Source organism: Canis lupus, chromosome 21 (assembly GCF_003254725.2).
Source record: "Canis lupus dingo isolate Sandy chromosome 21, ASM325472v2, whole genome shotgun sequence".
In the NCBI taxonomy this organism is placed as follows: Eukaryota; Metazoa; Chordata; class Mammalia; order Carnivora; family Canidae; genus Canis; species Canis lupus.
In genome coordinates this window covers 16,244,427-16,265,847 of record NC_064263.1, presented here as the reverse complement: position 1 = coordinate 16,265,847, position 21,421 = coordinate 16,244,427, and the positions used below count along the sequence as shown (strand labels likewise).

Here is a 21,421-nt window from a genome sequence, read left to right as displayed (position 1 = left end):
CGTGAGACTCGATCCCAGGTCTCCAGGATCGCGCCCCAGGGCCAAAGGCAGGCGCTAAACTGCTGCGCCCCCCAGGGATCCCCAGTGACACTATGTTTGAGACTTTACAGAACTATTTTAATTTCCAGCATTCTCTTTACCTTGTACCTCTTGTGCAGGTCACATAACAGTTTTATGTTTTGAAAATAATTATAAATAACTGCATTGGTTGTTGACTTGGGAAAAAAAGAACCAGTGATAACTTGTAGCTTAATGGGGGGTGAGAAAATCACCCTTAATATTCACAGTGCTCCTTCAAAGCTGATTATGATGTCTAGGAAACAGCTTGATTCTATTTTCTCTCGTCTTTCCCTTTTTTTTTTATTTTTATTTTTTTTAATTTATTTATTTATGATAGAGAGAGAGAGGCAGAGACATAGGCAGAGGGAGAAGCAGGCTCCATGCACCGGGAGCCCGATGTGGAATTCGATTCCGGGTCTCCAGGATCGCGCCCTGGGCCAAAGGCAGGTGCCAAACCGCTGCGCCACCCAGGGATCCCATCGTCTTTCCCTTTTTAAAAATTTTTGTCACAACTTCAAGTTTCTTTCGTGCAAATAAGCATTATCTCCTTCCCTTTTAGCGCAAAGCCGCAAAATGACTGACATAAACCAATCAGATGTTACTGCTACCAGTAGGTAACATACTGTTCTGCCTGAAACCTACACAGTTGGCGTGCAACAATTGTTTAATGGATAAATAAGTTGTTAACTTTTAAGATTTTGATGGATTGCTTAGTCCTGTAAGCAAGCATTGACTTCTACCGCCTCTTATCACCTGATGCTTTTGTAACAGATTTTCTACTCGTGGACTGTTTCAGGCAATGAAGGAAATCGAACATACATTAATTGATGAGCTCTGTCTTCCCCTGGCACAGACAGAAGACTGAATGGGAGTCATTGATTCCCAGTATATCATAACTAGTCTGAAAGGGAGGAATAGAGGGCCATGGTATTTGAGAATAAAATCTTACTTATAGCTGAGCTTTATGTCATGTTTAAGGCCATGACCACTAAGCCATTCCTGTAACACTTACCTTCTAAAGGAAGCTTGTGAAATGTCTTCAGAATGACAGGTTTTGGGGTTTGTTGGTTTGTTTGTTTGTTTAGTGGGGGTTTTTTGTTGTTTTAAGTAAGCTTTAGGCCCAATGTGGGGCTTTAACTTAAGATGAAGAGTTGTACACTTTACTGACTGAGCCCACTGGGTAACCCAGAATGTCTTGGTTTTTCGTGACATTAATTCTTGTTATCTTCTGGGACCTGATTATTTCTAGGAACAGACTCAAATGATGCAGCTTGTCAACTGTTTTAACCTCAGTATCATTTAAAAAATAAAATTAGGTATTTTAGATAGACCACATCCATCTGGTCTGTTTCCCTGTTACCTGGCAATGTTTTTCATCATCAGCCACAGCTCTGTAAGGGCATTAAAGGGTCCCTTGTTACACAACTATAGCTCTAATGTTTGTAATAGAACATTAAGATCAAAGGCTTCCATAATCATCTACATTCAATCTTTCCTACCTTCTGCCCTCTTATTTCCTACTTATATTGTTATAGTAACTATATTGAGGGTACACGACCACTAAATTTTAAGTTTCTTTGAGAGCAGGAGCTATACTGTATTTTCATATATCCTTTTATACTTAAAATGGGACATATTTCTTCAGAAATATTCACTGAGTATCCACTAGGTGTCAGATACACTAGGTAGAATCTAGAGATACCAAGATAATTAAGCACAGACATGCCCTTGGGACTCTCTTGGGGAGAGGTGGAAAAAAATACTTGTAAGCCAAAAAAACAAATCACTGCAGTATAATAAAATGTTATAGTGGAGTAGGATATTTCCTGGTTTAAGAGGACTAAAAAGTTTCCAAAAATATGTCCCCAGTAAGTTTGCTTCAGTGACTAAACTTTCACCATTAGGTTATTCTTTGTAAAACCATTACTGCATTGTGATTGTCTTTGGGCAGGAGAACTAAGGGGCATCAGTGGGCTGTGGGATTTTTCCTCTTTTTAAAACTTCTTGTTAATTTTACATGCAGTAAGATTCGCTCTTTTTGGTATATAATTTCATGAGTTTTGACAAATGTATGAAAGTCCTGTAATCACCATCACAATTGAGATCCAGAGCAGTTCTATCACTTCAAAAAGTTTTTTTGTGCCCCCCTTTTACAGTTTTATGTATTTCATAATTTTTGGTAAAAATTTTCAAAAAGTAGGGTTTGTTTCATGTACATACTTTCCTTATCAAAAGAAGTATGTCTTTGGGTTAAGTACCTTTTCTGATAAGCCTCTGGAGAAATCTAGATATCCAAGGACAGTCTAAACCATTACACCGTTGTAAGTCATCTACACTTTAGCTGGTAGATCAGGCTGCTGAAAAGAATTCGGATTCAGAAAAGGTAAAGGGTGGGTGTGGGTGTGGTGTGTGTATTTTAGGTTTAAAAGAAGATAGAAAAAAAAAGATAGGAATTAAAGTAAAGGAGGAGATTAGGGCCTGACCATGGAACAACGTGCATAGAAGGATGAGGGTAGCATGTTTTGAGTACTATAAGGTCCCTGGGTTCTCAAAGACACAGGGCACCAAAGAAGAGATGAGTCCTGAAGAGGAGTGGCCTTTGCCTTCATATAAAGATTGGTCGGTCATTATCTGGAGCTACAGTCCTGGAATTCTAGAACTGATTCTGCCAGTAATGCATTCTTGAAAAGTCACTTTCCCTTTCTGGGCCTTAATTTCATCATCTGTTTTAAAAAATAAGGTTGGATTAAATATATTTTAAAGTCTAATGAGCAAAGTTAATGCTGATCTGAATTGGGCTTCAGTGATCTAGCTCTCTGGCCCTCAGTGTTCTCATCTGTAGAATGACTATATATTTTAAGTTTCCTTACAGTTTCACAGTTTATGAATACTATTAAAACTTACCATTGTTACTTCTATTCTCATTTCTGGATCTGTACCTATTCTGGTTTTGCTTTTTTAAGTCATTAGTCACTATTCATTCAGTACTTCTGTGTGCCAGAATTTTTAATGTAGGGTATATGACCTGTTATTTAAGAAATTTTATAGTGCTACTGGCCTTTATAGGTGTACTAGTATGGGAAAAATCACACCATGCCTTCTATTCCCATCCTGGATGACATATTCCTACGGCAAGATCTCATTCCAGTGAATATTAAAAGTAGCACTAGAGAGGAAAAGAAGGGAAGGCTGTCAACTGGTAGTGAAGGGAAAGGAGCTAACACTTGAGGGGCTACTATGTGTTAGGTACCTTATATGCCCCTATCTTTAGGTCATTGACAAAAGCAGACAGGAAAGGAGTCTGTTTATCTTGATAACAAAAAGGGAAAAAATTCTTTCATCCCACAAATCATTGGAATTATTCAGAATATTTTGTTTTCCTGTCATTCTCCCCTATGAGGGCACAAACAGTATACTGCTTCTACATAGTGTTTGGTGAATGTTTGGTGAATGAATAGGGATTTTTCTCATGTCCTTAAAAGTAGTGGTTCTTTGGGTCCGTGAACCTCTAGGAATTCTATAAAAGCTATAGACCCACCTAGCATGTCTCCTTTCCCACCACACAAACACAACAGAGTAAAAAACCGCCAACTTCCGCTCCTTGCCCTAAGTAACTCTACACCTGTATTTGTGCAAAATCCATAATTTTGGAATGTTTTCTGTCTGCAATTTATTCATGTGTCCCAGGTTAAAAACAGCCCTTAGGATGCCTGCCTTTGGCTCGGGTCGTAATCCTGTGATCAGGGATTGAGTCCCACATCGGGCTCCCTGTGAGGAGCCTGCTTCTCTCTCAGTCTGTCTCTCATGAATAAATAAACCTTAAGAAAAAAAATCTCAGCCCTAGAAACATCTCTGGATATCTACGCAGCCAAGAAGCCTAATTCCATTAACTTGTAATGCTTATAGAGCTGTCATCCTCTATTGGTCCTTTATAGATTTGAGAAAATCACACCATACCTCCTGTTTCGTTTATGAGCAGAAATTATATACAACTTACTTTGGTTTATTAATATGTATTATAACCAAAGATTAGCATTATATTTTTAAGGTTTTTAAGATTTTATTTATTCATGAGAGACAGAGAGGCAGAGACCTAGGTGGAGGGAGAAGCAGGCTCCACAAAGGGAGCCCAATGTGGAGACTCGATCCCGGAACTCTGGGATCACGCCCTGAGCTGAAGGCAGATGCTTAGCCCCTGAGCCACTCAGGCATCCCTCTTTATTTAATGTTTTTGAAGTAGAAATTGTTTAATTTACAGATGAAGGAATTAAGATTTGGCCTAAAGCTTATTTTATGTGAATATCATATCTCTGGCTTTCTAAATGCAATGATTCCTCTTTCTTTTTTTCTTTTTTGTACTTCTCATTCAGAAACCCACTTAAAATATTGTTAGTCCAGTGTCCTCATCTGTGAAATTTTATCTGGGTGGAGAAAGATAATGAAAAAAAAAATGTCCTTGTCTTATAATGGAAGAGAATGACCTGTAAAACTTAATAGAAAAATTATTCTAGGGGGATCCCTGGATGGCTCAGTGGTTTAGCGCCACCTTCAGCCTAGGGCGTGATCCTGGAGTCCCGGAAAAGAGTCCCACATCGGGCTCCCTGCGTGGAGCCTGCTTCTCCCTCTGCCTGTGTCTGTCTGTCTGTCTCTGTCTCTCTCTGCCTCTCATGGATAAATAAATAAAATCTTTTAAATAAATTGTTCTAAATAATTCCAAGTACAGTATGAGAACTCCCCTGTAAAGTTGTGAGGATCAAATTGGTTAAAGGAAAACTGAATGTTGTGTAAACTGTGCAGTTCGCTAAACACAACTAGCCCTTACCTTGATATAAAATCCAGGGCCTAGTACATAGAAGTTATTTGAATGCTTATCTAATCTTCAATATCTCCTGTGCTCTTACTTGACAGCAAGACTGCATCTCCTCCAGGCTTGTGATGGAGGAAAATTGAGTTGTTTATCATTGTTATTAGAGTAAAAAATAGGGAGTTTGCTGATTAAATGAGTTAATATTTTGAGCACTTAACTATGTGCCAGGAGATTTTTAATTCCTGGGTGAAGAGCAACAGAGTCTCCCTTGTATACGTAAGGACCTTAGGCTATATAGTTATAGCTAACATTTGAGTGCTTACTGCAAGCAAAAGCATTGTTCCAAGTGCTTTTGCATTTATTTCATTCATATGTTTCTGAATCTTTGTAGTAACAATAAAATACTGTTAATAATTGTCATCATTAATTTAACAATAAGAAAATTGGAATTTGGGATCCCTGGGTGGCTCAGTGGTTTGGCACCTGCCTTCGGCCCAGGGTGTGATCCTGGAGACCCGGGGTTGAGTCCCACATTGGGCTCCCTGCATGGAGCCTGCTTCTCCCACTGCCTGTGTCTCTGCCTCTCTCTCTCTCTGTGTGTCTCTCGTGAATAAATAAATAAAAATCTTTAAAAAAAAAAAAAAAAGGAATTTAAGGAGATTAGACCATTTGCCCAAAAATATTGCAAAGCTGAGACTTTGAACCCTGGCTGATTTGACTCTGATGTCTGTAATCCATTCCAGTACACTACCAAAGCTTCTAGCATTAATAAACATTAATCTTTGCTGTCATTTGCGAAGTTAGTATGGTGAGGGAAGCCATAAAGGAGGGACTAAGGGGGAGACACTCAGCCTTTTTCTGAGAGAAGTGGTACCCTCCCCCCGCAAACAAGTTTCTCATGAGAGAAGTGGTACCCTCCCCCCGCAAACAAGTTTCTCACGAAATCAGGTTGGAAACAAAAGTTGAAGAAGGTGGAGGTGGCGTGGTTGAACCTGTTCAGGAACTGATTACATCTGAGCCTCTGGCCCTTTTGCCTGCCAGCTGACTCAGAGGGGGCCGATGGGCCAAGGCCCAGGCAGGTTAATTTCATGGGCTGTATACTTCAAAGGATCTGATTCCTGGCACTGCTATGCACGTTGCTGTTGGGGGGGGGGGGGGGGGACTTTGTGGAGGAGGGAACAGGATGGCCTCCAGGAAGTGTTTGCAAAAGACCAAGGCAGTGTTTGCTCTGAATCCAAATATATACAGCTTGTTCTAGGTTTGGCAATAAAAACCACAAGACCAGCCCTAAGCATGCTTAAAATTGGGTATTTAAATTTTAAGTATTTGTCTACGGTAAGTGCAGCAGTTCAGAATATGAATCCTAGAGTTAGAACTGGATTCCAATCTTGACTCTAACACTCAACTATGAATAAATTCATTACTAGGCATCAGTTTTCTCATGTGTGAAATAGGGATTAAGTGCCTACGTCTTATAATTGTGAAGATTAAAGCGAGTATAAAGTATATATCACAGTACCTGAGACAGTAAATTCTCTTGAAAAACAGTCATTCAGAGTAAAACTCATAAGAGACTGGGCTTAAATTAATTGATTCATTTTTCTTTTAACATATATTCAAAAAACATTATTCTGTAACAGGGATGGCGAAACAGTAACAACTTTTGTTGAATACATAAAATGAGCCAAATATTTTTAAAATATATTGACTAATGTTCACAGGAGCACTACAAAGTATTTTCCTACTTTATTAATGAGACCCTAGGTTGAAAGGAGTTCAATAGCATGGCTAAGACTGTATGGTCAACACTATATAACTCCACAGCCTCTGAATAAGATAGCCTTTATCCCCACTGGAATGTACACAGCAGGCAGACACATAAATATATACATTCATTGTGCTGTTATTGAGGTTGATACTAGGTGATTGCAGAGAGCAGAGAAGGTGAACTGGGCGGGGCTGTGCCTGGGTGGAGAAAAGTTTGTCTTCTTTACAGGAGGAATGAAAGCTAGTAATGGGGCTTTGAACAGGAATGAGGCAGGGGGCTTTTGCTAGTCTAAGAGGAGGAGTTAAGAATAGTCTTTCTGGGTCTCCTCAAGTCACACTAAGAGGGATTAGCATTATGACAAGCATTATAATCTCAGAAAATGTTATAATTGCAGGCAAAAGGACTGCAGTAAGACTGGATTATGTTTACTTGAAGTGAAATGAAGGGGGTTCTATACAAATAATATCTGTTTGCATCAGAAGTATCTGTATCTGCTTGGGCTTTGTAATTGAACTAAATAATTGCCACTAACTACTATTGCATGATCATTAGGAATTAGTCACTACTGTGTTCACAGGCCAGAACTTTTTTTTTTTTTTTCTCAAGAGACAGAGAGTGAAGAGAGGATGGGCAGAGGGAGAGAGACTCTTAAGCAGACTCCATGCCCATTGTGGATGGAGCCCAACATGGGGTTGATCTCACAACGCTGAGATCATGATCTGAGCCAAAATCAAGAGTCAGGTGCTTAACCAACTGAGCCACCCAGGTGCCCCTCACAGTTCAGACCTCTTACCTAGAGCAAGGTGGAAAGGCTTTGTCTAAACCACTAATCTCAAACTATGCGTACACTTAATTTGGGCAAATACTCTCAATATATGTATATTACCTTCTAAGATAAGATGTCCGCTATGAAATGCAGATATATAATAAAAAATTGTAAGGGATTGGGGAATCCCTGGGTGGCTCAGCGGTTTAGTGCCTGCCTTTGGCCCAGGGCGTGATCCTGGAGTCCCAGGATCAAGTCCCACATCGGGCTCCCTGCATGGAGCCTGCTTCTCCCTCTGCCTGTGTCTCTGCCTTTCTCTCTGTGTCTTTCATGAATAAATAAGTAAATAAAATCTTAAAAAAAAATTGTAAGGGATTAAATGAAGTTGAAATATACTATTTTATCTCAGGACAAACTATTAATGGTATAAATTAATATTTCAAATAGGCTACTTAATAGTTTTAGATTTTTTTTGTCAATTAGTCAGATTTTATTAAATGATAATTGTATTTATTTTTTAAGATTTTACTTATTCATTCATGAGAGACACAGAAAGAGAGAGGTAGAGACACAGTCAGAGGGAGAAGCAGGCTCCATGCAGGGAGTCCAATCTGGGACTCTATTCTGGGACTCCAGGATCACGCACGTCCTGAACTGAAGGCAGATGCTCAACCACTGAGCCACCCAGGTGTCCCTGATAATTGTATTTAATATCATAATATGACTGATACTAAGTAGAAGTGTCAGTTCGCTAATTTTTTGGTCTTCTTATGTATCATCTTCAATTCAGAGTTTTTTAAAGTAATCTTTTTATTTTTTTTATTTATTTTTTTTAATTTTTATTTTTTTATGATAGTCACACAGAGAGAGAGGCAGAGACACAGGCAGAGGGAGAAGCAGGCTCCATGCACCGGGAGCCCGACGTGGGATTCGATCCCGGGTCTCCAGGATCGCGCCCTGGGCCAAAGGCAGGCGCTAAACCGCTGCGCCACCCAGGGATCCCTAAAGTAATCTTTTTAAACCAGTTATTCATTTTGTGAGATTTAGTTTAGCAAAAATTAGCTTAGAAAAAAGTCCATAAGTTCTCTTTTAAAAAAGTCCATAAGTTCTCTTTTAAAAAAGATGTATTCTTCTCCCTTTCCCTAGTCACCATCCCTGCTTGTGCTCTCGTTCTCTCTCAAATAAATAAAATATTAAAAAAGAAATTTCTGTAGGATTTAATAAAAAAAAAAGAAGAAGAAAAATTCTTGCCACAACCCAGATTGCCTTGCATACCTCTAGAGTGCACACACTCTACAAAATGTAGATCAGTAGTCTAAGCAACAAGACCTGTGGCCATGAGGTGGGAATATTCAAACTTATCTTTTAGCAATGATTGGTCCAGATTCATTTATGAATAATAAATGGAAATGGTACAGTATGACTTCACAGGAAATCAGAAGAGCTGAGCATATCTGGACCTTTGAGAATGTGGCCTGTCTGTATAAAGGCAGAACCTATATTCATTAATTACCTCAAAGAAATACATTCTAGTTTTTTTAAGAAAATGGACTTTGTTAGACCTACTTTGACTTAATCCCAGTTCTGCTACTTACTATCAATGCAACTTGGGGAAATCAACAACCTCTTGTAGTTTGTTCTTAGCTCTGAAATAAGAGATGCCAGTACCTACCTCACTAAGAGGTTTAATGTGATGCTATTGAACCTTCACTGTGCATAGAGATGGTGAGCTAAACTATTTACAAGAATCTCTTATTCTGGGATCCCTGGGTGGCGCAGCGGTTTGGCGCCTGCCTTTGGCCCAGGGCGTGATCCTGGAGACCCGGGATCGAATCCCATATCAGGCTCCCGATGCATGGAGCCTGCTTCTCCCTCTGCCTGTGTCTCTGCCTCTCTCTCTCTCTCTCTGTGACTATCATAAGTAAATAAATAAAAATTAAAAAAAAAAAAAGAATCCCTTATTCTGTGTGATATACTAGAGTAGTAGAAGCTAACTGTGCACCAAAACCTTTTCCTTTTCCTCCTGGGCACACAAAAGGACCACATTTCCTGGTGGCCACATTATTTTGTTCTAGCTAATGAAAAATGAGCAGAAGTGAACAACATCACCTTCAGGCCTGACCCATGAAACTTGCCCTTGCAATTCTCCAGTCTCTCTTCCCTCATCCATGAAAGGATCCAGCAAAACCAGTAGTGCAAGGGCCTCTATCTTCCTCCCCTGAACTCCAACCTGTATTGGATTGTGATCTGAGCCAGAAATAAACTTACTGTGTTAAGTCATTGAGATGTGGGGGTTGTTTGTTACAGCAGTTCATGTATCCTGACTAAACACAACAAGATTTGATAACTCAGAGAAGGGAGAGAAATTGTTTACAGTGTCTGGCACATGATGTACAATCAAAAAAAGTGATTAACCTCATTAAGAAAGATGAAGGTTACTTTTATGAAAGAGCTTATGGGTAAATATCTAAAAGTCCTCTGGGTAAAGTATGAGAAAATGTCAGGAATCACTGACATACACTCTGGTTTCCAAAGCTGCTTTTTTTTTTTTTTTTTTTTTTTTTTTTTTAAGATTTATTCATGAGAGACATACAGAGACGGAGACATAGTCAGAGGGAGAAGCAGGCTCCATGCAGGGAGCTCAATGTGGGACTCAAATCAATCCTGCGACTCCAGGATCACACCCTGAGTCAAAGGCAGACGCTCAACCTCTGAGCCACCCAGGCGTCCCTCCAAAGCTTTTCATAGTATTTCCCACTTGGGAATACCTAGAAAAATGAAGATAACCCCCCTGCTGTACCTCATATTCTGTAGCCTGCTCTACCAATTCACATTTCTCTTAAGTTGTATAAAAATATGTAACAAGTGCAAATACATTTTTTATCCTGTACTGAGAATCCTTCCATCTCTTTTTAAAAATCGTATTTATTTACTTGAGGGGGGTGGGCAGTGGAAAATCATAGGGAGAGGGACAAGCAAACTCCATGCTGAGCCCTGATGTGGGGCTCCATCTCAGAACCCTGGGATCATGACATGAGCCAAAATCAAGTCAGATGGTCAACCAACTAAGGCACCCAGGCACCCCTCCTTCCTCCATCTTGATGAGGTTTTCCTCACTTATTCAAATCCAAGAGCTAAAATGTGTGTTTTAGATTTCTCAAGTTATTCTCTCTCAAGTTATTTCTCTGAGTAGTTTCCTTTAACACATTTTCTAGACATTATAGTAGTTCGCTGGAGCTGTATTTTTAATGTTGAGAAATTGAATTCCTATAATTTGGCCTTTGTCTCTCAATGATCTTGTATTTATATATATATATATATTGTTTTTTTTTTAAGATTTTATTTATTCATGAGATATACACACACAGACAGGGAGACACAGGCAGAGGGAGAAGCAGGCTCTATGCGGGGAGCCCAATTTGGGACTCAATCCTGGAACTCCAGGATAAGGCCCTGAGCCAAAGGCAGATGCTCAACCACTGAGCCACCCAGGTGTCCCTTGTATCATATTTTTGATGTAACAACTACTATTGTATTTTCCTTTTTCCTATTGTATTTTTTTTCTTCATACTTATTTGCAAAGTTGATTCCTATGGCATTGCATAGATAGCTACTTAGGCTCTTGGCTTCACATTTTCTCCTCAAACGCAGATAAATTATTTCTTGACTTTGATGAATCAGAATATTAGCATAGCCTTCCAGGATATTTTGTTGCTATTACCCTTATGTTCCTCCCCTCATATTTTCAAAATATTTAAGAGCTAAGCAATTGGTTTTGAACCCTAGATAGATGTTCACAGGAACTATGTGGCTTAGAGGGAGCTATCTGCACACAAACTTGATTTCCAGCCCTGGCATAGCTACCAACTAGCTATATATGACATTGGTCAGTTATTCAACTTTTTAAGAGTCACAACTGAAACAGAGTTGTAAAACCCACTTTGCAAAGGTGAGTGGGATATATAGGCTAATTTCACTTTTGAATATGGATACAAAAATCTCAAAATACTAGCAAACCAAATCCAAAATATACCTCATAACCATTTATATCAAGAATATAAGTTTGGTTTAATATTTTTAAAAATCAAAATGTAATTTATACCTTAAGTGATTGATGGGATAAACATAAACTGTCATTACAATAGATGCAGAAAAATCTTTTATAAAATTTAATATCCATTTATAAAAACAAAACTCTTGCCAAAATGGAAATAGAAGAGAACCTCTTAATATGATAAAGGATACCTATCTTAAAAGTCATGCTTAAAGAAGCAAAAACTTTCTTAAATTGATAAATCTTTCCTTCTTTTGACCTTTAGGACAAGCCCAAGAAGAAAGGATTTGTATTATTCCATTTCCTATGAGAGAATACTGAGGCTCTTTAATGTTAATGGCAACCAAAGATCCACAGTCTTTGGTTCACAGATGTGAGCTGGAATTCAAATCCAGGACCTTTGATATCAAATTTGATGGATTATCTTCTATAAGAACAATGCATTTTTTAGAGCAGCCCTATCCTACCACATTCATCAGGGCAAATGTAATGTCTTGAATCTTGATTGAACAGATCTTTACCTGATGCCTCTATTCTTAAACAATTGACTTTCTGTAGGATTAATCATACTTTTTTACCTTAAGAAGAGAAGGGAGGGAGAGAAAGGAGAAAAAGAAGGACTTTATAATATTTGCGGCCTCATAAATTGGCCATTAACTTTTATGGTCAAGCCAAACTTCCTTTCTCTTACCTATGAAATGAGATAATGTTTTTCTCTTAAGCTTGTTAGGATAAAGTGAAACATGAAAAGGGCTCAGCACTATGTTTAGCACATAGTATGTACTATGTAGTTGCTATTGGCAACTACTACACAACTAAAAGATAATCCTACAGATTTTACGACCAAACAGTGTTTCCCAGATCAGCGTAGAGCACAATATCAAACTGACTGCAGGTTTTTTGGATTTGACTTGGTTTTTGTGTTTTTTTTGCCAGGTCTTCCATGCTATATTTAAAAAGACATTCTTTCTATGGAGAGCTGTCGTGGGGAAGAAGACCTCCAGGAACTAAATATTTTTGGTTCTCAGTATGGGATTCATAAAGGAAGTCCTATTGTTTAAGACATGTCCTTTGTTCATTTGTTCCTTTGTTGTTTTTTTTTCCAATACATCTTTATTGAGGAGCCAACTATGTACTAGGCACTATGCTAGTCACTGAGAATGGATAGAACTATATTATAAGTTAGCTCTACAAAAGGAACTCTGGGGCAATCATCTCAGGCATCATGGTTCTGGGGGTCCAAGAGGCAGACTGCCAAGTATTGTGAGAAATGTAGAAGCTTGGCATCAGAGGGATGGAGGTTTCAAGTAAGGTGCTGCTTACTTTGTGTGTAATCTTGAACAAATCCTTCATATCTCTAGACTCCCATTTCTTCATCTGTTAAATGGAAATTATATACTTACCATGAAAAATTATCATGAGGATTCGATAGTGTCATTTAAGTGAAGCGCCCAGTCCTTAATGGCTCCTCCTTCTCATGGAATTGATGGGCCATCTGTCCTAACTTCTCCATTCCAAGTGCATTTTCCTTTGTGGTTTCTTTTTCCCTTTAAGTCTGATCTTAATTTGCTGTAAAACCTGATCTCAAACATATAATAATAATAATATAAATGGAGAAGTGGGTTGGACACACAGTGTACTTTGCTTCCCCCTCCCCCAGGAAGCTGCCCTCCCACTCCTCTTCCCACACAGCCATCATTGTTTCAAGCACAAACTACTGAGTCTCAAAGGCCACTCATCCCTTAATTGTCCATAACCAAGCATTTCAAAACATCTCTGATTGGTACATCAAAAGGAGCCCTTTTGGTACAGGTGGACTATTTTTACATTTGCTCTTTATCCTTCATTAACTGGTCAGACTATTCAGAGGAAAAAAGGATCATCGAAGGAAGTTGACTCTAAAGGAATGCTGAGTATGTCCTTCTTCGGCTCTTGCGGCATCCAGACAAATGTCCTTTGTCCTCTGAATACTGATGGCCCAGCCTCTGTGTGTCTATTTGAACCGTGCTTTAAACACTGAGAAAGTTATTTTCGTCATGTATTTACTTATTTGTTTATTCATTTACCCAATAGACATTTATTGACCACCAACTACGTGCCAAGTCGGTGCTAGATCTGGGGGATATATCCATGAAAAAGGAACAGACTGGACCCCTACCCTCATGAAGCTTACATTCTACCAACGGTAGAAAACAACAAAAAATTGATCATCAAATAAATTTATAAGTAGATTGTAATAGATGAGTACTCTGAAAGAACTAAACAGAAATTTTTTCTCAGCAGAGGAACAGTAAATTCAAAAGTCTCTGAGTGGGGCAGGGATTGGTATATGTAGAGAAATTAAAGAAGTATGAAATAAGAGTGGAGAAACTGGCAGATGACAAATTAAGCAGTGTTTTATAAGCTATAAGCTAGGACTATGGCTTTTACTTTAAGTTCAGTTCATTAAATATTCAGCAAACACTGTTTAAATATCTAATGTATACTGGACTCTGTTCCAGGATCTAGACATGTAGCAATAGCATTGAAAGTAGCTTTTTTTTTTTTAAAGTGTTGTTAACCCACAAAGTTACATTAGTTTTGCCTGTACAGAAAATAAGTTTTGAAAATTACATTATATGGGGAAGGCAGGCAGTAAACAAAATAAATAAGTAAAAATAGCAGTTTTAGATAGTGCTAGGGAGAATATTTTTATTTTAAGATGTTTTTCTTTTTTTAAGACTTATTTAATTTTGGGCAGCCCGAGTGGCTCAGCGGTTTAGCGCCGCCTTCAGCCCAGGGCGTGATCCTGGAGACTCGGAATCGAGTCCCATGTCAGGTTCCCTGCATGGAGCCTGCTTCTCCCTCTGCCTGTGTCTCTGCCTCTCTCTCTCTCTCATGAATAAATAAAGTCTTAAAAAATATATGGCAATATCGTGGGCAAGGTAATATACTCTAAAGCCATATTAAAAAAAAAAAACTTATTTACTTAATTTGAGACAGAGAGAAAGAGAGTGCACGTGTGCCCAGGGAGAGACAAAGGGAGAGGAAGAGAGAATCTTGAGCAGATTCCATACCCAGCAGGGAGCCTGAACCAGGGCTTGATCTCACAACCCGGAGGTCGTGTCCTGAGCTGAAACCAAGAGTCAGATGCTTAACTGACTAAACCACCCAAGAACCCCTTAAAGATTTTACTTATTTATTCATGAGAGACACAGAGAGAGAGGCAGAGGGAGAAGAAGGCTCCATGCAACGAGCCCAATGCGGGACTGGATCCCAGGACTCCAGGATTATGCCCCAGGCCAAAGGCAGGCACTAAACCGCTGAGCCACCCAGGGATCCCAAGATTTAATTTCTTAACTAATCTCTACACCCAACATGGGGCTTAAAATCACAACCCCAAAATCAAGAGTCACATGCTCTGAGCATGGTAGGCACCCCAGGGAGAATATTTTAACAAACTAAGAAAAGTAGTTAAGTATAGGGTTGCAATTTTAGATAAAAGTGGCCAGACAAGTCCTCACTGAAAAAAATTACATTTTTTTTAATTTATTTATGATAGTCACAGAGAGAGAGAGAGAGAGAGAGAGAGAGGCAGAGACACAGGCAGAGGGAGAAGCAGGCTCCATGCACCGGGAGCCTGACGTGGGATTCGATCCCGGGTCTCCAGGATCGCGCCCTGGGCCAAAGGCAGGTGCCAAACCGCTGCGCCACCCAGGGATCCCTATTTTGGATTTTCTATGTATATAACCATATAGTGTATGAATAATGGTAACTTATTTATTGCTTTTCTTCACTCTGAAATTATAAAATACCTCCTCTCTCTTTTGTGTTCCTTAGCATTTTAATATAGCCCTTGTGCATTTCTTAACGAGTTTTCCCTAGACATTTGTCTTTTTTGTTGATATTGCAAATGAAAATATTTACTCCATTGTATTTTCAAACTGGTCATTATTTGTTTGCTTGAAGTTTGCACATTAATTTTTCTGTGGGTTAATTTTATAATCCGATCACCAACCTAAATTCTCTTATCTATAATAGTTACTCAGTTGATTGTCTTGTTTTTCCCTGGGTAAGCAGTTATATCATCTATAAACAACATATAATCTACTTCCTCTTTTCTACTTTCTATTTTTTAATTTTTTTCCATTTAGGAGTTTTAAACAGGAGGGCTATCTACTCAAAAGTGCAATAATAAAGACTACATTGACTGCAGGAGTGAAGCTAAGGAACCATTTCAGGAGTCTAGTACAGTAGTTCAGATACCAAAAGCTGGTGCCTCAGCTAAGAGTGGCAACAGAAATGGACAGAAATGGGTAGACTGGAAATATATTTTTAAGCATGGCAGAGAACAGGCTGATCATATTATACTAATGATATGCAAACTTCTTGGGAAACTTAGAACACAAGAATCACAATTAGAAGGGACCATAAATATAATCAACTGCATACGCTAACCCCATGTTTTCTCGGATTCACTCCAAATTCTTACCTACCTCCAGTGATGGAGAACTCACTACCTCTCACAGAGCCCGTTCCATTTGTTCATTTCACTCCATGAACCCTGCTCTTTCTCAGGTACTATACAGGCCTCTAGGAAACATGAATAATCAACCCTCATTCCCCTCCCTGGGGAAGCCCAGAGGGAGGAACAACTCTCTTAGTAAGTCTCTTTCCTGGCAGAACCCGACCTCTAGTTTCCTGTCTGATTCCTCTGTCAGAACAAGGCTGACCTCTCTCTCCACAGGCAGCTTATTCCCTCAGGTGTTTGCAAAGATGATCATCTCTTTTTGGGTTTCTTATCTTCTTTTCCTTATTTTTTTTTAGCCTGACCTCCTATAAAATTCCCTCTTTATCTTGATCCAAATTTGGGAAACTTAAAATTTGTACTTGAAAAAAAAAAAAAAAAAAAAAAAAAAAAAAAAAAAAATTTGTACTTGAGTGTTATTTTTCTGAGGCATTACTATGTCATTTTTTTTTAATCTTTACTTTTGTAATTCAATACCCGGGAAGTTAATGTTCATTTGCTAGGTATCTTTGTTCATATTTTTTGTTTTGACTTAGTGTTTATCTTTTTTAAAAGACCGTCTTCATTAAGGACTTAGTATATAAAGTGTATAATTAGCTTTGGGAACAAAAAACTAAATAGCCATGCAATCAGTTCCCTTGCTAGGCTCAGCAAACACTAGCTGGTTACAAGGCTGAAGGCATTTTTTTCAATAAAAAGAGCAGAATCAAATAATAATACACATGGGAGGAAGCTAGCAAGTTGATTACTTTTAAGAGTAAAATATAAATCTATGATTTCTTCAAGACAGGCAGTAATACAGAGTCTACTTTTACACATACTACATAACATCCAGTTCCAAATAATCAGGCTTCCCCCACCCCCCAACAGCCCATTACTCTTCCAAAGTAGTTATGTTAATTATGTGTTCACAATCCCCATCCAATTTAACGGTCAATATATTTAATGAACATATTATCTTCTTGGTGAGGCATTTTTGTGCAACATTTGAATGTGACTATATTTGCAGTGTGAAAAGACATAATACAATCTGACAGGTTTTCCCAAATGAGTTGCAGAGAAATGACAGGGGGAAAGGGACGAGGGTTTTTTTCTGTAAAGAGGGTGACCCTGGTCAATCCTGAGTGGAGACAGCTGTGAATTATAATGGGCTCCTCTGAGAATTGTCAGATTTAAACTCAACTGATGATACAGTAGCTCAGGGAATACTTCCTGGTGCTTTGCAAGTGTTGTGGGCAGTTTGCTTCCCTGCATGATGTAAGATCATTTTCTCTCCCTAAATCTTTCCTTTAAGCATAGGTGACTTGAAATAGCATAAAGAGTATTTGTTTTATAGTCAGATATGTCTGACTTCACATTCTGATGTGAATCAGGACAATCTGGCAGTTCTTTAAAAAAATTTTGCATGTTACTTAACTTTTCTTTTTTTTTTTTTTTTTTTTTTTTTTTTTTTTTTTTTTTTTTTTTATTTTTATTTATTTATGATAGTCACACAGAGAGAGAGAGAGAGGCAGAGACACAGGCAGAGTGAGAAGCAGGCTCCATGCACCGGGAGCCCGACGTGGGATTCGATCCCGGGTCTCCAGGATCACGCCCTGGGCCAAAGACAGGCGCCAAACCGCTGCGCCACCCAGGGATCCCTACTTAACTTTTCTAATTTGGGTTTTTTAATATTAAATGGATTATAATGTTTTCTCTAATAGAGGTTACTGTAAAATTGAATAAATGCAGTGTGTGTGTATTCTTTAAAATTTTATTTTTAACAATCTCTGCACTCAGTGGGGGCTCGAACCTGCAATCCTGAGATCGATCAAGTCACATGCTCTACTCACTGAGCCAGCCAGGCACCCCCATTTCTTTGATTTTCATATATACATATATACACACACACTTAACAAAACCCTTAGTGTTTAGGAATATTTGAGGCCAAATTATTTTATTTATTTATTTTTTAGATGTTATTTATTCCTGAGAGATGCATTGAGAGTGGCAGAGACAAGGCAGAGAGAGAAGCAGAATCCCCACAGGGAGCTTGATGCAGGGCTCAAATCTGGGATCACCACCTGAGTCAAAGGTAGACGCTCAACCGCTGAGCCACCCAGGTGCCCCTAGAGGCCAAATTCTTTACTTACCACTAACTTCCTTTCTTTTTAATCCATTCATCCCCCTAAATTACTTCTTTCTTTTATATTGGACATTTACTGGGTCATTCCGCTTCCAAAAGCCTTCTCAAATTGGTTTCATCATCTCCATTCTTCCTGGAAATGCCTTAGTTCAGTATATTATTTTATTTTGCTTAGATTATTGCAACAACTTTTTAATTTATACCCTACTCTCCAGTCTCACTACTTTTGTTTTCTTTTTTTAAAGATTTATTTATTTGATAGAGAGAGAGAGGCAGAGACACAGGAGGAGGGAGAAACAGGCTCCATGCCGGGAGCCCGACGTGGGACTCGATCTCGATCTCGGGACTCCAGGATCGCGCCCTGGGCCAAAGGCCGGCGCTAAACCGCTGAGCCACCCAGGGATCCCTGCTACTTTTGTTTTCAATCTTGCTACTTCTAATCCATCTTCCACACTGTGTAGAGTTTCTCAAAACACAGTTCTGATTATGAGTCAACTTTTCCTGCCTAAATACTTTTGTTTTTTAGGGAACATTGTTTTAAGATTTTATTTTTTTAAGTAATCTTTACTTTCAAGGTGGAGCTCAATTTTGGACCCTGAGATCAAGAGTGGCATGCTCAACTGCCTGAGCCAGCCAGGTGCACCTTGCCTAAATACTTTTAATGTCCAATCTTTATTGCACAGATCTTGTCTCCTTCAACTTTTATCTTTGATGTCAAACAAAGATGTTTTTGCTTGGTTTGGCTTTTTTAGATTTATCTACTTATTTAGATTTATTTATCTATCTATTTATTTATGAGAGAGAATAAGAGAGTGTAGGAGTCTGGTACTGTGTTATATCTCAAAACAGTCCTATGAGATGGCATTGTTTATCTCTTGTGGAGGGGTAAACTGATGATTGATGAGAATATCTGATTGAAGCCTGTGTCACTAGGAAGGAAGTAGGGATATAAGCATAGATTTACTTGGCACTAGCAACCTGCAGCCTTCCTTGAGAATACCTCATATGTGAAAAATACCCCCATTGGATTCTTTAAGATGTATGTATGTATGTATTTATTTATTTATTTATTTATTTATTTATTCATAAGAGACACACAGGGAGAGGCAGAGACACTGGCGAAGGGAGAAGCAGGCTCTTCACAAGGAGCCTGATGCAGGACTCGATCCCAGGACTCTGAGATCACAGCCTGAGCCAAAGGCAGACACTCAACCACTGAGCCACCCAGGTGCCCCCTACATTGGATTCTGAGTATTACCCTGCATATCTATGCTCTTTCCCACTAGACTGGGAGACTTCCTGAAAGCAAGAGCCATTCATTGCTTTAACATCAGCCACTATCACAAAATGCGCATGTTAAGAACTCAATAAAAGTTTATTGATGTAAATCATTTTCTTTAAGCAACCAGATATTATGGAGATGTAAATTCTTTTCTGAAAGGTAGACTATTTTGATTTGTGTGTTCTTCATGCCAAGCAATTTAAGAAGGAAAAAATGAGATGGTGATGGTCAACACTGCAACCACAGAATTAAAGAGCAAGCTGGGTTTTTTGATGTTTGTTTTCCAGTGCGTAAGAGGATAATTCAAAACATTCTAAAAACATGTGCTTGTCTACATAGCTGACAGGGGCAAGTGAAAGACTAACCCTGTGGTTTATCCTGTGAAACATTTTACTCAGTGCCTCTTGTTTCTAGCTCCATTTAGACTGCTCAGAGCAGGAGTTGCCCCCAGCCTTTGTGCCTGGAGGATTGTCACATGTCAGTGAAGAAGCCTGTGTCCCCACCAACTGTAGTGACCTGCCTCTGAGATGTGCAAACACTGCACTCAGGGCAAAACTTCCAGCCTCAGGGGAACTCTGGTATTTAGAGACTTTCCATAACAATCAGCAATGCCTAAAAGGCATTTATTTCTTGAAAGCCAAACTCGAAGTTATTGAAAACTTTACAAAATAGTGCTTAAACCAACACTTCGTTTCCTGAATCTATAAGAAAGATTTCTTACAGAAATCTTCTGTTGGTCTCCCCTGACTTTCCACCTTATCTGGAAGTATGAGTCAACCAATGGAGAACAAGGGATGCGTCCATCATTTGGGATTTAAACTTGGGCTTGTCAACTTAAAATCTCAGAGAATCCTTTCCCAGCATCACCTGGGGAAAGTAGAAAGGTATAATGAAAATAGCCCAGACTGGGGTGCCTGAGTGGCTCAGCTAGCTAAATGTCTGACTCTTGCTTTCAGCTCAGGTCGTGACCTCAGGGTCCTGGGACGGAGACCTTAGTCATGTTTGTCCCTCTCCTTCTGCCTCTCCCCCCGCTCGGTTCTCTCTCTCTCTTTTTTTTTTTAAAAAAGCACAGACTGTAAGTACCCTGACCAGACTTTGAAACTAGATTCTGTCAACAACTGATCATGTGACCTTGGGCAAATTACTTAACTTCTTCGAAGTTCTGTATCCTCATTTTGCAGTGTTGTGGTGAGAATTTGATAGATTGTCATCAGCACAGTTCCAAGCACACAGTAGATTGTCAATAAATCTTGTTGACCAAAATAAGTGAATAACATACTTAAGATGGCTAGCCTATGGAAGAGTTTAATAAATATTAATTCCTTTCCCACTCTCCACCTTCTCACTTTCAGTTCAGTCTATGTCCTTAGGAGCATTTTCCCCCTTCAAGGTTCCTCCTAAAGGTCACCAAACACCTATTTTTAACCAGGAAAAAATTAATTAAGGCAGAAACAGAGCTTGCAGTGGAAATGTATTCACTTTAGCTTCCAGGCCCCCAAGGGATGGCCTTGTTTTTCTATTTGTTTGGTCAAAAATAAGTCTGTCTAATGGGGTTTTACAGAGAACATTTTAGATTTCAATTTTTGAAACTATCATTAGTGTTTCAGAATAAATTAGAGACCACCAACAGAAAGCAGCCATTGCCAAATTGTGCATTAGAATCTCCTTATACTTTTACTATATGAACATACCATGGATCAGTAATTGAGCACATAGCTTAACCTCTGACCAATGTATATTAGAATCCAAACTCTTGCCACTTATTTTTTTGTGTGTGAACTTGGGCACTTTACTTAACCAGCCTGAGCCTCAATGTGCTTCCCTATGAAATGTGGTCAAAAAACAGCACCCATCAAAAAAGATAAAAAATAAAAAATAAATTTAAAAAAGTGCCCACCTCATGGGTTTGGCAAGGGTTGAATAAAATAATTACCACACTTACCAGGATGCGTGGAACAGGGTTCACTCTCAACAGAATGTAGCTATTACTATCATCTGCTTTACTAGAACCCCAAAGGTAGTGGGCTTTATTGCCTCTGTTTTACAGACAAG

The 21,421-nt window shown here is 38.9% G+C and overlaps 1 long non-coding RNA gene across 4 annotated transcripts in view; it reads left to right on the top strand.

Annotated features, from left to right (window-relative positions):
• LOC112642098 (uncharacterized) overlaps positions 1-20,702 on the top strand; it is a 31,305-nt gene extending 10,603 nt beyond the window's left edge. For 2 of the 4 annotated variants that reach the window (XR_007404591.1, XR_007404592.1), the window contains 2 exons: positions 17,918-18,036; positions 18,333-20,702. This is a non-coding gene — a long non-coding RNA (uncharacterized LOC112642098). Of the gene's footprint in view, positions 1-12,391; positions 12,517-13,528; positions 13,641-17,917; positions 18,037-18,332 lie in introns of those variants that run through there. The other 2 variants (XR_007404593.1, XR_003125045.3) reach the window with 2 other exon arrangements.
• Positions 20,703-21,421: the final 719 nt, after the last annotated feature.